The following is a 17,149-nucleotide window of genomic DNA, read 5'->3' on the forward strand; positions in this document are numbered from 1 at the left end:
AGATAGAATCTACTGAGACAGAATCTGTTGAGGATATTGTCAATGCATCCGAGTTTGTGTGTACAACTACTGATAATCTAGAGTGAGATGGAGTTAGACCGGTGGAAGCTACAGAGGTAACCAGTGAGGATCACCACAACTCATTAGCGATAGTGGTCTATACCGAACCACTCAAAGTGACCTATAACACCCCAAACCTGGCCCGGACGTAATGGCCAAATCTGGCGTGTTACATTGAAGTGTTTTAGCAAAAATCGTGTTTTCATTGAAACCCTTCTTAAAAAAACCCTAAATAACTAAAAAACACCTTTCAGTTACCAAAGCCTTGTTTAAATCATTTGATATTTTTTTTTAAAAAAAACTTAGTTGCGGAAACGTAGAAAACATAATATAATTTAAGAAATCCACGTTCAACTTCTCGTAATTACAATGAAAATAATAATAATAATTCAAGTAGTAATTGAAAACCTTATTACAATCTGGTCTGAACACACTTAAAAAGAAATAAAAACTTAAATGCTTAAAAAAATCAAGTCCGAATTATCTTGCTAGCCGGCCACCCAGAGTCCCTCCAAACATCGAACCTTCTACTAAGCATCACCTGAAAATAAAATAAAAGAGGAGGGGTGAGTTTTCGCAAACTCAGTGTGTACAACCCTCAGCAAAAACAAGCATTCAAAAAAAACATCATTCATCAATCATGCAATGCAATCCCATCCAAATTATACATCCGCTACACACCAACCTTGTCCCCTGTCACACCATGTGGGTATATGAATATCGACCCACCCAGCCCACACACCATGGTAGACCGGTTGCGGAACTACCTTCATTTACATATTGGGCTTTAAAAGCCGTCGGTGAATCGACGATTGTCAAGCAACCATGCGATCCTCATATACTTCCTCTGTTCCATAATTCCTACCCATATTCAACCTAAGCAGAATATCATATGTATGCATGCCACATCCATAAAACTTACATTCTACACCTAGGGGTATTTTGGTCATTTTCGCTCGTAGGGGCATTTCGGTAATTTTCCCTTAATTATGGTTTTCACTTACCTTAGCCCGTTAACAAGTCCCATGAGCTAAGATGAACGAACACTATGCACCAGGTAGGATTCCAGAGAAGAGGAAGTGAGTCATTAAGACCGCTTAAGTACCAAGCTCTCCCTAGATCTAATTCTAGACATGCATATACCCGTTGCCACACCTTAACCCTTTGACTTGTCCACGTTCGCAATATATTAATTAAGTCTTGTATGGATATCATATACTAGGCCCAAAACCCCTTACAAAGCCCAAACAATTTCACATACCTGTATCTGGCCCATTAAGCCCAACTACTTGCCAACCCTGATTTTTTTAATAATTAAATTATAATGTCATTTATTCCTAGGTTCGAACTCAAACCTTAATTAAGACCTACTATAATTATCACATGGCTAGGAACATAAAAAACAATTTTTATCAAAACCGAAAACAAAGAAAGTTCAAGATTTCGGGACTTTTGGTTTTCGGGATTTTGGGGCGTTACAACTCTACCCCCTAAAAGAAATTTCATCCTCGAAATTTCCAACTACTAACACAGACTACAACACCACACTTCCGCTGCGCACTCTAATTCCAACTTAGGTAAATAGCACACTATGGGTAAGTACGTACCACTATTCGCCTCTAGAGTGTCTCCATCCTCTTGATGACATGCTGCATAGACCAAATCTGGCTGTCTCGCCTCAGCATGACCAGCACCTTTGCCTGGTGCTCCATTACCCAAATTGTTTCCACCCCTGGCCTAATCACGATCTTTCCGCAATAGCTGACCACCCCTCTATGGCTGTACACCACCTCGGTCTACGACTGACACTTGAGCTAACATTCTAGGGCAATTCCTGATCCTATGCTCCATAGATCCACAAGCTAGACAAGCTCCCATCCTCTTCCAACACTCGCTTACATGACCTTTCCCACAATCAGCACAAAGTGGCAACCTTGGATTAACAGTAGGGGGCCTTGCTCTATCTAGCCCATTAACTCCGGCCCTAGCCCTAGGCATCAGTCCAACACCAGGAGTCTCAGCCTCTTTTTTACTCTTACCCCTTTCTTTTTCTCGATTTAAGTGCTCAGTAGGCTTTACCTCCTCTACTATCTTTGCCTTCTCCACCAACTTAGAGAAAACTCGCTCCCTTTATGGAGCTATCAGTACCCAGAGGCTATCTCTAAGTCTATCCTCAAACCTAATGCAACGCTCATACTCCGCTGCCACCATTACTCTTGCATACCTACTGAGGCGTAAAAACTCAGCCTCATACTCCGCCACCGATTTGTTTCCTTGGCTCAGGTTTAGGAACTCCTTCCTTCTAGCATCCACATAGCTTGCACCCACATACTTCCCTTGGAATGCAGCTTTGAAGAACTCCCAAGTGACCCGTTTCGGTTGGGTGCCCTATTTCACTGTCAACCACCACTGGTAGGCTTCTTCCCTTAATAGTGACACAGCTCCTTTCAGCTTTTGTTCCGGTGAGTAGTCCAAATCCTCCATTATTCTTTCAGTAGCCTCCAACCAATATTCATCCACGTTAGGAGCCACGCCAGCCATGCCTTTAAAGATCTCAGCCCCGTTCGATCAAATTCGCTCCGAAATGGACTCTCGATTTTCGCTGCCATTAATGGGCCCAGCGACCCTTTCCAAAATTCTCAGCATTGCCTATGACAATGCATCTTCTTCCGCAGCCCGATCATACTGTCCACTCCCAGCCACAGGTGAGGCCGGAGCCTCTTCTACTCCAACATCTAGCATATGGCCCGATGCCGAAGATTCAGCCTTAACACTTCCGCAGCCTCGGCCACGGCCGCTTGCACCTCTTCTAGCACTCATAGTCGATTCGTGTATTATTTGGATTAAAAATTTTATGAAGTTTTAGTTAGTTTAATAATTAACCCGATGTTTATAGTTTCGAGATCCTACGAGCTTCAGTTCCATTCTAACATAATCATCTAAAGTAGCCCTCTAACTATCTACTGTATAACAATTTAAACAGGCTTAAGAACAAGAATACTTACTTGGTTTCGACATCGGAGACTCGGTGTACCGCTTAGTAAGACTTCCCTTTTTCCAAAACATTGTGATTCAAAATATATATTTTGTAGGACACAAAAAAAACCAAGTAATAAGGCCCAATTCACAACCCGAGTTTTGCAACCTGGACTCTAACACCACTAAATGTAACACCCCAAACCTGGCGCTGACATTATGGTCGAATCTGGCATGTTACATTGAAGTGTTTTAGTGGAAACCGTGTTTTCATTGAAAACCCTTCTTAAAAAAACCCTAATTAACTAAAAAAACCTTTTAGTTACGAAAGCCTTGTTTAAATCATTTGATATTGAAAAAAAAACTTAGTTGCGGAAACGTAGAAAACATACTATAATTTAAGAAATCCAAGTTCAACTTCTAATAATTACAATGAAAATAATAATAATTTAAGTAGTAATTGAAAACCTTATTACAATCTGGTCTGAACACACTTAAAAAGAAATAAAAACTTAAATGCTTAAAAAAACCAAGTCCGAATTATCTTGCTAGCCGGCCACCCAGATCCCTCCAAACATCGAACCTTTTACTGAACATCACCTGAAAATAAAATAAAAGAGGGGGTGAGTTTTCACAAACTCAGTGTGTACAACCCTCGACAAAAACAAGCATTCAAAAAAAACATCATTCATCAATCATGCAATGCAATCCCATCCAAATTATCCATCCGCTACATACCAGCTCCGTCCCCCGTCACACCATGTGGCGATATGAATATCGACCCACCCAGCCCACACACCATGGTAGCCCTGTTGCGGAACTACCTTCATTTACATATTGGGCTTTAAAAGCCGTCGGTGAATCCATGATTGTTAAGCAACTGTGAGATCCTCATATACTTCCTCCGTTCCATAATTCCCACCCATACGCAACCTAAGCAGAATATCATATGTATGCATGTCACATCCATAAAACTTACATTCTACACCTAGGGGTATTTTGGTTATTTTCGCCCTTAGGGGCATTTCAGTAATTTCCTTTAATTACGGTTTTCACTTGGCTTGGCCCATTAACAAGTCCCGTGAGCTAAGATGAACGAACACTATGCACTAGGTAGGATTCCAGAGAAGAGGAGGTGAGTCATTAAGACCGCTTAAGTACCAAACTCTCCCTAGATCTAATCCTAGACATGCATATACCCGTTGCCACACCTTAACCCTTTGACTTGTCCACGGTCACAATATATTAATTAAGTCTTATGTGGATATCATATACTAGGCCCAAAACCCCCTACAAAGCCCAAACAATTTCACATACATGTATCTGGCCCATTAAGCCCAACTACTTGTCAACCCTGATTCTTTTAATAATTAAACTATAATTTCATTTATTCCTAGGTTCGAAATCAAACCCTAATTAAGACCTACTATAATTATCACATGGCTAGGAACATAAAACATAATTTTTATCAAAATTGAAAACAAAGAAAGTTTAGGATTTCAAGATTTTTGGGCTTCGAGATTTTTGGGGTGTTACATGACCCCTCCTACGCAAGAAGCAACCAATGATATCAGGGCAACAACGAAAACTGAAGAGCAATACAAGAACCATACGAAGCCCAAAGAAAAGAAGAGAAAGTGCTCTAAAGACAAAAAGCACAAGAAGAAGGAGAAAAAAGATGAGGAAGAATATACATCGTGCAGCCACATTGATGGCCGAGGAATATTGAGTTAGTTTATTTTAAGTTTTAGTTGTAGTATCATGCATTGCATATCGCTATAATTTTCATTTTATTAGTGCATATTGTCGTTGCATTTTTATTGTCAATGCATTTAGGTTGCATTAGTAAAGGACGACTAGTAGCATTCCTTGAATCTTGAATTAATCTACCTTTTACATCTACTCAAATGCATATATAGTTATGAATAAGAGACACTCGAATGTGGGTGTATTGTTAAATGTTAAAGAGGGAACACTCCAATACAAGCATTAGAAAAATGAATCTGGCCAAAGGTTGTTGTTGCACAACCATGAGGGTTTGTTGCACTCGATCGTTACTTTTTAGGAACACTGGTACAATAATTCAATGATATCCCTCGTTCATAAAGAAAATAAGAGTGAGAAACATATATTGTACAATAAATGTTGTATTGGTAGATAGAATTTAGGATTTAAAATATGATATTGGCTTTGAAGAAGTTGCAATCTTTTTCACTCATACTTATGTACTGTCGATGCAATATTTTGTCATTTGAATGTGACTCATTCATTGAGAGTTTTTGGTGATTCAAGTTGCTAGAATGATCATTTGCCTTAGTGAATTCTTGTGTAGCCTTCCTAGTTTCTGTTTTACTTTAGGACAAATAAAAACTCAAGTTTGGGGGTGTGATAGTACTAGAAAAAACATATGTTTTCTCCCCTACTTATTGGTTAATTTGTACCCATTTAGTTATCTTTAGCACATATTTCAACATTTTCAATTCAGTAAATTGCATTTTATAACACAGTGCATATCAGCCTATTTATCCAAAAAATTTTCATGTTTTGATACTGATGTTGCTGCATGAGTGTTTTCAGATTGCGCCCAGAATTGTCGTCGCACCTAACAGCTGTCAGGACAACAACAAAAAGTGTAAGCTATTCAGTTTGGTACAACTAAATTGTATGTACAAAGGCAGCATGAGCCTAATGAAAGGACACCTATGCTATTTGGATAAATATCAATATATTTATGTGAAAAGGAGGAGAAGAGAAGAGGATATTTCTCAACCTTTCTTTTGAAGCTTTTTAGCTATGGCAGATTAAATCTCCTACAGGTGAACTGATGTGAACAGGATGTAGGTTAGCTCTTGATGAGGAGCCCTGAGTGCGACACAAGAGGGAGTTGTGTAACACCCCTAACCTGTATCCATCGCCAGAATAAGGTTTCGAAGCATTACCAGAACATTCAAAAAAATTTTCAATTAATTTACGTAAATTACTATTCGTTTACCAAGATCATTCATAACGTCCCTCGATCGGCCCCTCGAGGCCCAATACTAGCATTAGAATCAAGGCTGGACTTAATCGAGAACTCTAATAATTTTTCATGACACTTTGAAATTTTTCCAAGGTGTAGGGCTCACACGCCCGTGTGGTCCAAGGGACACACCTGTGACCTTGGGACATGCCCGTGTTGGAGGCCGTATTCGACCCCGTGTAACTCTCTGAATTGCACACACGACCATGCCACATGCCCGTGTGCTAGGCCGTGTGGTTAATTATTTCAATTCGCAAGTAGGTGCAGGTTTCACACGGCCAAGACACATACCCGTGTTATAGGCCGTGTGGCACACACGGGTGAGACACACACCCATGTCTCTACCCGTGTGCTCAATTCTGAGCATTTTGTTTTTCAAAATTATGGTGCAGGGGACACATGGCCTAACCACATGCCCATGTTACTAGGCCGTGTGTCACACACGGTCTAGACACACACCGTGTGTCTGCCCATGTGGACAAAATGAAGCCATTTCTAACTTCATTTCTCACCAAAAATTTCACCCAAGATCTGCACTTGAAACACACATCCAATACCAGCTAATTCAAGCATTCAAATTGGGCAATTTTCATCATTCACAAAGCATATCACAACAAGCATACATGATTACAACCTTACCTTAGTTTAACTTGAGCATTCATAACATTGATCACATATTCTTAACATAACACATGTGTATATATATATCATAATAATCTACTTAGTCATACCAAAATGAACCATTACTATCCATTTCAATGGCTAGGTTACAAAATAACATTTCAAGCCACTATTGGCCAAGTTGTCCTATACATGCCATTATACCAAAATGATTTTACTATGTATACCCCAAATGACTAGTTGATAGTGTGACGATGCTCTAGTGATCTCCAACCATTGCGAGCTTCCGAGCACTATAAAACAGGGGAAAATAAAATGGAGTAACATTACATGCTTAGTAAGTTTGTATAACGGAAACTAAACTTACCAATCTTGCTTATTAAATATAGGCATACAATGTTATGTTTCCATCCATTTGGCTAAATTGCCTAAACATACATTCAATCAAATATGTTAGTCACCAAAATCTTCATATCAATCAAGTAACATAGATGAGCTCATGATGCAATACTCTTTCAAGGCATAATCAATTCATCTCAAAGTTCTCATGCCATGTCAAGAGTTTTATGTCTGTTGAATCATTGAGTTCCGATATATGCTTAAGTAGTACACTCGAAGTGTACGATTCAATAACCCGTCAATTACTTATTCAAGGGTACCCCTTAAGGCACTTAACCAAGAAACACTCTCTCAAGCCACATATCATATAACATGATTACCAGTCCAGGCGAAATCCTTTATATAACATATGCTCAGAGGAGCTCGATTAGGATTACTAGACTAGGCTAAACCCTAATCATAACGTATGCTCGAGAGGTATTATATCAGGATTACACATCCACGCTAAATCCTTTCCATAACAAGGTCAACGGGATTACTCATCCGAGCTAAATCTCGTCTGCAACAAATGCAGGACTTTATTAGTTTCGGGAAAGCGTATATAATCATCGGAATTCAACATTCAATCGAGACTTAACCCTTTATCACCATTTCAAGCATTATATCAAATTTTCCATCATAGTATACAAGTAAATCACATCAGTTTAAATCACATTACATACAAACACAACTTTCAATTAACATAATTACATGCTCGATTAAGTTACATAAACTTACCTTGACACTTGTTCGTGTAAAAAGTCTACTAATCCGAAACCTTTTCTTTTCCTCGACCTAACCTCGAATTAGTGTTGTCCGGATCTATATAAATGAATTTAACCATCAATTTCACACATTTGATATTTAAATTGACTCAATTTATGTCCTAAGAAAAATTACCAATTTGCCCCTAACTTTCCCATTAATTCTGATTTTGTCCCTAGGCCCGAAAAATGAAACTTGTGCAAATTACTCCCTATTACAAGCCTAGCCAAATCCCCATTACAAATTTTTCGGCACATATATTCATAAAATTTAAGAATTTTTCATTAAATTTTACAACTTTTCATTTTAGTCCCTATATCATGTTTCATCAAAAATCACTTTGTGAAAGTTGTTTATCTATCAACAATCTATCATTTTCTACCATAAATTTCTAATTTCCAGCATATACATCCATGACGTATTTTTCATACCCTGATAACTTTTCAAATTAATCACTCAAATAGAGAGATTAAGCTATCCCGGTTTTAAAAATACCAAAAATACTAAAAACGGGACAAGGAAACTTACCCAATTAGGCCTTGAAGGTTTCTTTTCCCTCTCCTAAGGTTTCCATGTGTTTTAGGTTGAAGATGACATAAAATAAGATGATATCTTTTATCATCTTTTAATTAATTTAATTATTTCAAATTCCAATTTAGTCCTTGACCTTTTCTAATTTTTCCATGGACGAGTCACCAAAAATCTACGTACTTTTCTTTAATGGTCTAATTACCATATAAGAACATCTATATTTGAATTTCATAGCTATTTAACCATTATAGCTACTAGAATTCAACTTTCGCATTTTATACGATTTAGTCCTTCTCGTAATTAAACACTTAGTTGATAAAATTTTCGTTTCAAAATTTTCACACGACATGCCTATTATAATACGGATCATATAATGAAATAAAAATAAACCTTATTTTTGGGTCAGATTTGTGGTCCCAAAACCACTGTTTCGATTACACTGAAAAATGGGCTGTTACAAGTTGAGAGATCAAGTCAAGATTTTCTAGGAATAGTGCTCTCCACTTGTTTCTTTTATGTTTCTTTTCTAAACGATGGCGGTTACTTTCTATTTCATGCTTGTAAGGAAGTACACATGGTTTCTAGGTTAAACGTTATTTTATTCAATCTTGCTTCTACTATTTAATCTTTGAGTTTGAATGTTTTCAACATGGAAATGTTATTGCGGTCACTGACACTAGAAAGTGCAGCAACAGTTCAAGCTAACAAGCATGACAACTGAAGTTGCTTAAGGATTAGTGGAATTTAATCCACTTGTTCTTAATAGTTTTCCATTGCTATCATTGGAAGGGGTGGTTAATGTGCATTTTTAAGTCTTAGATTAAATATAGAAGTTAAACTTCGTAAGATATCCATTGTAGTTTAATGCATCAACAATCACCTATCCTTTTTACCTTGTGACTTAGTATTCTATTGAATATTCACGTTGGGAATCCTAGTTTCTCACTATTATATTTTATCTTATTATTTTCAAGTTATTGCTTCGATAACTACTCTCACAACATATCTCATTTTATCTATTTATTGCACTAACATTGATAGACAAAAGACAACCGTCCTCATGGGATCGATATCCGTAAAACTCACATCTGTCTACTATACTTGCATCAACAGTGTATGCTTACACATTATTGCTGTGACGTTAAATAGCCAGCCAAGCTCTTAGAATGATGAGAAGTTTCGAAGACGAAATTTCCTAAGTTGCGGAGAGTTGTAACATCTTGTCCGATGAAGCCTTAATGTCTAGATATTGTTTAGGGAAATAAGACAGATGATATAAGTTTCAAGTTTGTATAGTGTTAGAACTAGATTGTAACAACCTGATTTTGGGTCTAGTTAGAATAGTGATTTCAAGACCACAAATCCAACGTAGAAAAGTTCACTTTTATTATATTTTTATAGTCTATAATTTCACGGGACGATTTTGTGAAAATTTTGTTCGAAAATTTCATCGTTTGGGAACTCAATTTAGTCAAAAGGACTAAATTGTAAAAAGTGCAAAAGTTGAGTTCTACATGTTAGAGTGTCCAATTGTTATGAAATTTTAAATTGGAGGTCTTTAAATTGTAATTAGACTATTGGTTAAGTTGGTGGACAAAAATGGACATGGTTTGGTATATTTCTAAAGTTTTTCATTAAGGGTAATTTGGCTATTTGGTAATTAAAATGAATTAAAAACAAACTTAAAAGCCAATTTTTATCCATCTTCAACCCCTTGGCTGATTTCACATGAGCAAGACATAGCTAGGGTTTTTCAAGCTGCCAAGCTCGATTTAAATCCATTTTAGCCCGATATTTAATGTTCTTTACATTTTTTAGATCCTCGTAGCTCAGTTTAATAATTTCCACCATTATTTTAAGCTAGGGTTTGTGTTTAAAAATTTACCCATGGATGACATGCATGTGTTTTGGTGTTTTATGGAAGAATATGAAAGTTTGGGGTGTGATAAATAACTTTTATTAAGTGATTTTTAATAAAATTACATAAAAGGACCTATTTGTAAAAGTTGTAAAATTGTGTTGAAAATGTGATTTAGTGAAAAATGTGAGCTACTATAAGAGGGAATATGAATCGGCTAGGCTTAGGATTTGAGAAAAATAATTTCTTTTCATCTTACGAGCCTAGGGGCAAAATTATAAAAATGTGAAACTTTAAGGGCAAAAATGTAATTTTTCCATAGTGTATTTTTGGACTAAATTGAATAATGTGAGTATTAAATAAGTTAAATGTGTTATTATAGATAAAGAAAGACGACGAATTGACCTTGATCGGGGAAAAGAAAAAGTTGTGGACTAAATTTCAAATTCGTCATATTTTGCACCGAGGTAAGTTTGTATGTAAATAATGCACTTTTTTTACTTACGTTATCACATTTTATAACATTTTATGAAATGTTTTTGAATATTAAATGAATTTGACAAGTATCAAAAAGTGAGAAATTTCCCGGTTGAGCATTAGGAATAAAATAGGATACAAGTGATATGTCACTAGTGACTCAAGTGTGGCACTATGTGAAGGCCACTTTGAGAAGAGATAGCTTGGTCACAAGTGTGGTACTATGTGAAGGCCACTTTGTGAAGAAAGATAGCTTCGGTCACAAGTGTGACACTATGTTAAGGCCACTTTGTGAAGAAGGTAGCTTTGACTACAAGGGTGGTAAATCCGTTATTATTCTGATGTGTGCAACGAGAAATGACTATGTGTAATTGAATATGACTATGTGATGAATAAGTGCAGGTACATGTGTTTAAAATTATGAGCAATGTGCTCAATATGTGATCGAACTTTGGTAAGATTGATATGGAGTAAGTGTTACAATGAAAGTTACTACAAAGAAAACAGGAAAGAGTGAAATTTAGTAATAAACAGTTTTGGACAACAGCAGTTGTGTGACTTTGATAAATCACCAAAAATGGTGGCAACCAAATTATAGTTTGAATAAGATATGCAATTGAATCTTATTGAGTCTATTTTCATATAAAGGAAACAGTGTAAGCAAAAGAATATCATATTATGAGATATTTGAATTTTTGTGAGACAAAGTCAGAATGATTTCGGAATCTCCTATTCTAATTTTGGAAAGTCATTAAAAATTGTACAAAAATAATTATTGGTTATAATTTATATTATTAAAATCCTTAATGAGTATAGTTTCAAAACAAACAAACGACAACATCATCTGAATCCTGTATGAGGAGATAATTAATTTTTAGTGAAGAGGGGCGGAACTATTGGGTAGCAAAACAAGGGTGAATTTATAGAATAAACTGTACTTATTGGGTAAACAAAAAATTCTAAAAATTTTATGGTAAGAATATATGCGAGTCTAGTTTCTGGAAAAATTAGCAGATCTTAATTTGGAGCTCCATAGATCTAGATGTAAATAATTTATTGACTGTGACTCGAATAGACAACTTGTTTTGAACTTGAGTAAATAGTGGATCTATGTGTAGTTATGATTGTATTATTTTGGAAACATATTTTGAGGATTTATAAAAGCATGTTAATAATTTTTTTTATTATTTACATACCTACTTACCAAGCTATATGCTTACTCCCCTCTCTTTTCCCTTGTTTAATAGTGTCACCAAGCTAGCTCAGGGTATAGAGATCGTCGGAGATCCATCCACACTATCATCATTCTTTTGGTATTTTGAAATTCATATTTTGAATTATGGCAAGTATAGAGGACTTGGTTATTTTGTTATATGTCATAATTGATTTGGCCTAAAATGTTGGCCTTTAATATTTGATAACTCATTTTGTATTAGACCATCGATGTTGGCTAATATTAGTTAAGTTATATGTTATGATGATGCATTTTGTGAGAGGCATGAGTTGGTTGAATGAGTGTGTAATGACTAAATATGGACAATGTGTCATATGAATGGTTGTGTGAAGGACACGGCCTTGGACACGGGCGTATGCCCCTATTTTTTAAAAAAAATTTCAATGTTTTTCAAAGTTCTCGGTTTAATCCCGGACCGCTTCCATAGTATGTTTTGGGCCTCGTAGATCCATATAAGGGACTTAGTGATGGAAATTGAAAAGTTTAATTTGGATGTAAAAATTATGTCTCGATTCTGTACGATTGCATGTGTATGTTTCAGTAATGCCTCATACCCTATTCCGACGTCGAACACTGGTAAGTGGTGTTACATAGATTAAGTATAAGAACCCTTTTGGCATGCCTGTAATGCCTTGATGTTGGCGAATACTAGGTTGGCACATAGTGATCAAGAAGTGTGTCTGGTAAGGAAGGATTTGCCAAAAACCTTTGATGGCACATAGAGAGGGCAAACTCCATTATGGACAAGGGAAATGATCTTGATGATGTGAGTTTACATCAATAGTGTAGAGTATCCTATAAGGTTGTCTTTGAGCCAGTCAAGATGGAAGGAACAATAGTCAACAACCAACCAAACGAGAACCGAGATAGTTAAGGAACACAGTTAGGTACTCAATTAGTTTCCTTGGAAATTGTAGATTTGGATAAGACTACCCAATGACTGATGTAACGTTTAATAAGTTTTAATAAAGACTTGGGTTGAGTTTAAGTGTTCAAGATAGGTTAAGAAGAAAATATCTTCTCTCTTCCTTTTCTTAAGATCATAGGACTGGAAGAAAGGTGAGGTACTCCTCTAAGCTAAGTCTAAAACCACGATGTTTGAACAAAATTTCCTTAAAAGTAGGGTAACGCTTGGTATTTAGGCAAACTCTGAACTTAATATGTAAAGTAAGTGTTACTTCAAGTGGTGAAGTGTTGTCTACCCTACTTGTAACACCTCTAACCCGTATTTGTCGCCAGAATAGGGTTATGAAACATTACCATAAAAATCGTAACTTAAAACATTTGATTCCAAAAATTTCATAAATCATGGCTTAATTCATTCAAACACATACACATTATCCCTTATTCGAGTCATCGAGGCCTTACGAACACTTTAGAAACAATTCGGGACTAAATTGGAAACATCTAGAATTAGAAATTTATAGAAAAAGATAGAAAATTTCACACTGCAGGGGCCACACGGCCGTGTGCCTCATACGGCTGAGACACACGCCTGTGTACCATTTGAAATCGGGACACACGACCGTGTCCTAACCCATGTCCGTGCCCGTGTAACTCTCTAACTTGGGTCACACGGCCAACCCACACATCCGTGTGTCAGGCCGTGTAACTCTCGAAATGGCTTCACACGCCTGTGTGCCAGGATGTGTGCTAGGCCATATAACTGCATGACTTGAAACCCTTTGAAACCTATAGGGGACACATGGCCATGTTGCATGGTCGTGTGTTATACACAGCTGAGACACACTCCCGTGTCTTGGCCCGTGTCGACAAGAAATAGGCCAAATTCAAGCCATTTCTTTCACCCAAATCAAGCACACACCTACAAGCCATTTTATCATGCAATCAAGCCTTAAAACATACCTAAAACATGCATAATAAGGCCAAATCAATAGGTCATTTATCCATACAACCAATATGCCCAAAAGGCACCGCAATCATAGCAACCAAGCATACTTAAACATATGCATAATTTAGTCATTCATCACTCATACATTTCTATCCTATTTCCATACCAAACTTACCACAATGACACATGCCAAATCACATTGAAACATACCAAATTGGTTATTCAAAACCTACATTCACTTGACCATTTCAACGCCAACCATCAAAGCATCAACATACCAAAAGTTCACCAACCATAATATCACATTTACAAGCCAAACATAACAACTATCTCATTAAACACAATTCACCTATACATGCCATTATAACCAAGAACAAAACATCAAAATATACTGATATATTTTCTAGATAGTGTGGTAGGTCTCTAACCAGCTTCCAAACCTATCGAGCTTCCGATAATCTAAAAAAGCATAGGAAAGAAAAACGACGTAAGCACATAATGCTTAGTAAGTTCGTAATTCATGAACATAGCTTACCATTTCAATGCATAATTGTAACACCCTGTACCCGAGTCCGTCACCGGAGTCGGACACGAGGGGTTTGCAGTCTTAAATCACTTCTTTGCACAATCCATTTTAAATTTTCCAGGCAAGCTGGCTAACTGCGTAACTGTCACCTTAAAAATCATATATTGAGTTTCACAACTCGAAAATCAGTTTCGTGATTTTTTCCTGAAACTAGACTCATATATGCATCTACAAATTTTTTTATAGAATTTTTGGTCGGGCCAATTAGTACAGTTTATTAGTCAAAGTCTCCCATGTTACAGGGATCGACAACACTGACCTTTGTGCATTACGACTTGGATATCTCCCTGTACAGGGGTTCAATACTGATGCCGTTTGTTTCTATAGAAACTAGACTCAAAAAGGAATCTATGCATATATGGCATGACTTCTAATTATCTCTGGTTAATTTATAAAAAATTTCCAAAGTTGGAATAGGGAATCCAGAAACAGTTCTGGCCCTGTCTCACGAAAACCTGAATATCTCTTAACATACTGTTCATATGATCGTTTCATTACTTTCCTATGAATATAGATTCATCAAGGTTCGTTTTCATAATTTATTCACTATTTAATTCCATTCCTAATATTTTTAGTGATTTTTCACATCCACATCACTGCTGCTGCCAGCATCTGTTTTTAAGGTAAACTTTACCTATTTCATGATCCTCCATGGATCAACTAGAGTTTGTCATACATATTCCAAAAGTGATCATGAATAACCATTCCCATGGCTAACCGTTACCAACATTTCCATACCTCTCGACGGACAACATACAAAACGATTATAATGCTATGATCAAAGTATATTTAAGCCATTTTCGCATGGCTATCCAAATTTACACAAAACCGAAGGGTACATGACCAACAACAAAAGGGTAGTCCTATACATGCCATTTCAAAGTTCAACCAAAAGTATACCAAAAGGAGCTTTGATAGTGTGGGCGACTTCGACTTCAAAATCCCGAGTCCAATAGCTGAGGAACCAAAATCTATAAAACAGAGAATCAAAGAAACGGAGTAAGCATTAAATGCTTAGTAAGTTTTGAGCAAAGAATTTAGACACAACCAAAGTATAGCATTCATGTAGCTAAACGGATAATTTCATATGCACAAATTTTCAATATCATACTTACTTCACATTACCAACCCTTTTATTCATACACAAAGATCAACTTAGCCAAAGGCCGGTAGCTCATTTATCAACTGAGCGAATACTCATTTGTAAGGGCTCAACTAATTTAAAGCACATACGAAACATACCTCAATGTTGGGATGTTACAAGCGTATTAACTGAAATTTTTACAGCAAGATCATTCATTCCCGAATCACGTACCTTCGGAATTTAACCGGATATAGCTACTCGTTCAAATGCCTTCGGGACATAGCCCGGTTATAGTAACTCGCACAAATGCCTTCGGGACTTAACCCGGATTTAGTAACTCGCACCAATGCCTTCGGGCTTAGCCCGGAATTAGTAACTCACACAAATGCCTTCGGATCTTAGTCCGGATATGGTCACTTAGCACAAAGCCTTCGGGACTTAGCCCGGACATCATTCGAATAACCATGCACATTTAACAATAAATCATGACACATTCGTATTTCATTTTCATTAGCAAAACTCAAACACAAGACACTTATCACTCTTGCAATTTCGGCTCAATAGCCACACACAAAGAGCATGATTTTGATTTGTTTAAAACATGATCTAATCAAATCATAATTTAAGCTCTATTACTCAAGAACTTACCTCGGATGTGGTCGAGGGATTTCGACAGCTATTCGATCACTTTTTCCTTCCCCTTATCCAACTATGGTCCTCTAAGCTCTTAAGCTAATTCAAACAAATTTAACTCATTAAAGTCTCATTTTGCTAGCTTATGGCCGAATATGACAAGGAGTTTGATAGGTCATATGGCCACCTTTTAGCTCAAATACACAATGGTCATACGCATTTTTAATCACATCAAGCAATTTAATACAATTCATTCGAACATCAAAAGAGAAGCTCAAGGTACTTAGCCCATATATACATTAGACATTAGAGTCACATATGTACGAAATCACGAATCGAATTCAACATACTAGCTAATATTTCCCCTTAGCCAAATTTTTCTAAGTCAAGCTAAAGCCATCAATAGGCTACCTATGGCCGAACATACACAACTTATGTACTTATTCATGTGGCCGAACATACATGTCTATGTTGGGGCCGATTGCAACACTTAATACATTCTACAAGTATGGTCACTTGTATTGACTAAACACCATTTTGTTTCAAGTTCAAAACTTAGCTAATACACACATATACACTAGTAAATCAAGCACTAACATTTGCACTTCACCTTACTACCATTTCTCATCCAATAACGTGAACAACAACCATATTTCTCTTCTACTTCCTACCATGGTCGAATGCATCACAACACCATACCATTTCAATTTTGGTCATGGTTGAACGAGGAACTTAATGTCTCACTCAAAGATGCTAAAAAGAAGATTCAAGAGTCATCAATCCACCATCACATGCATCATTACAAGCTTCACTTTTAGCATGCAAATAACATCAACACAAATCCACCTTAGCCGAATATCATCTCCATGGCATAGTAAAGATTTGAACCATGGGCTAGTTAGAACTCAAGCTAACAAAAAAAACATGCATGAATCTCATGGCACAACATCAAACTTACCTTCACCTAGCTACAAGCATGGCCGAATCTCTTCAACATTTCCTCCCTTCTTTCTTTTGAATTTTCGGTCAAGAAGAATGAAAAAAGGATGGACACATTTTTTTTTCTTTTGTTTTC

The sequence above is a fragment of the Gossypium hirsutum genome, chromosome A12 (assembly GCF_007990345.1).
Source record: "Gossypium hirsutum isolate 1008001.06 chromosome A12, Gossypium_hirsutum_v2.1, whole genome shotgun sequence".
NCBI lineage: Eukaryota > Viridiplantae > Streptophyta > Magnoliopsida > Malvales > Malvaceae > Gossypium > Gossypium hirsutum.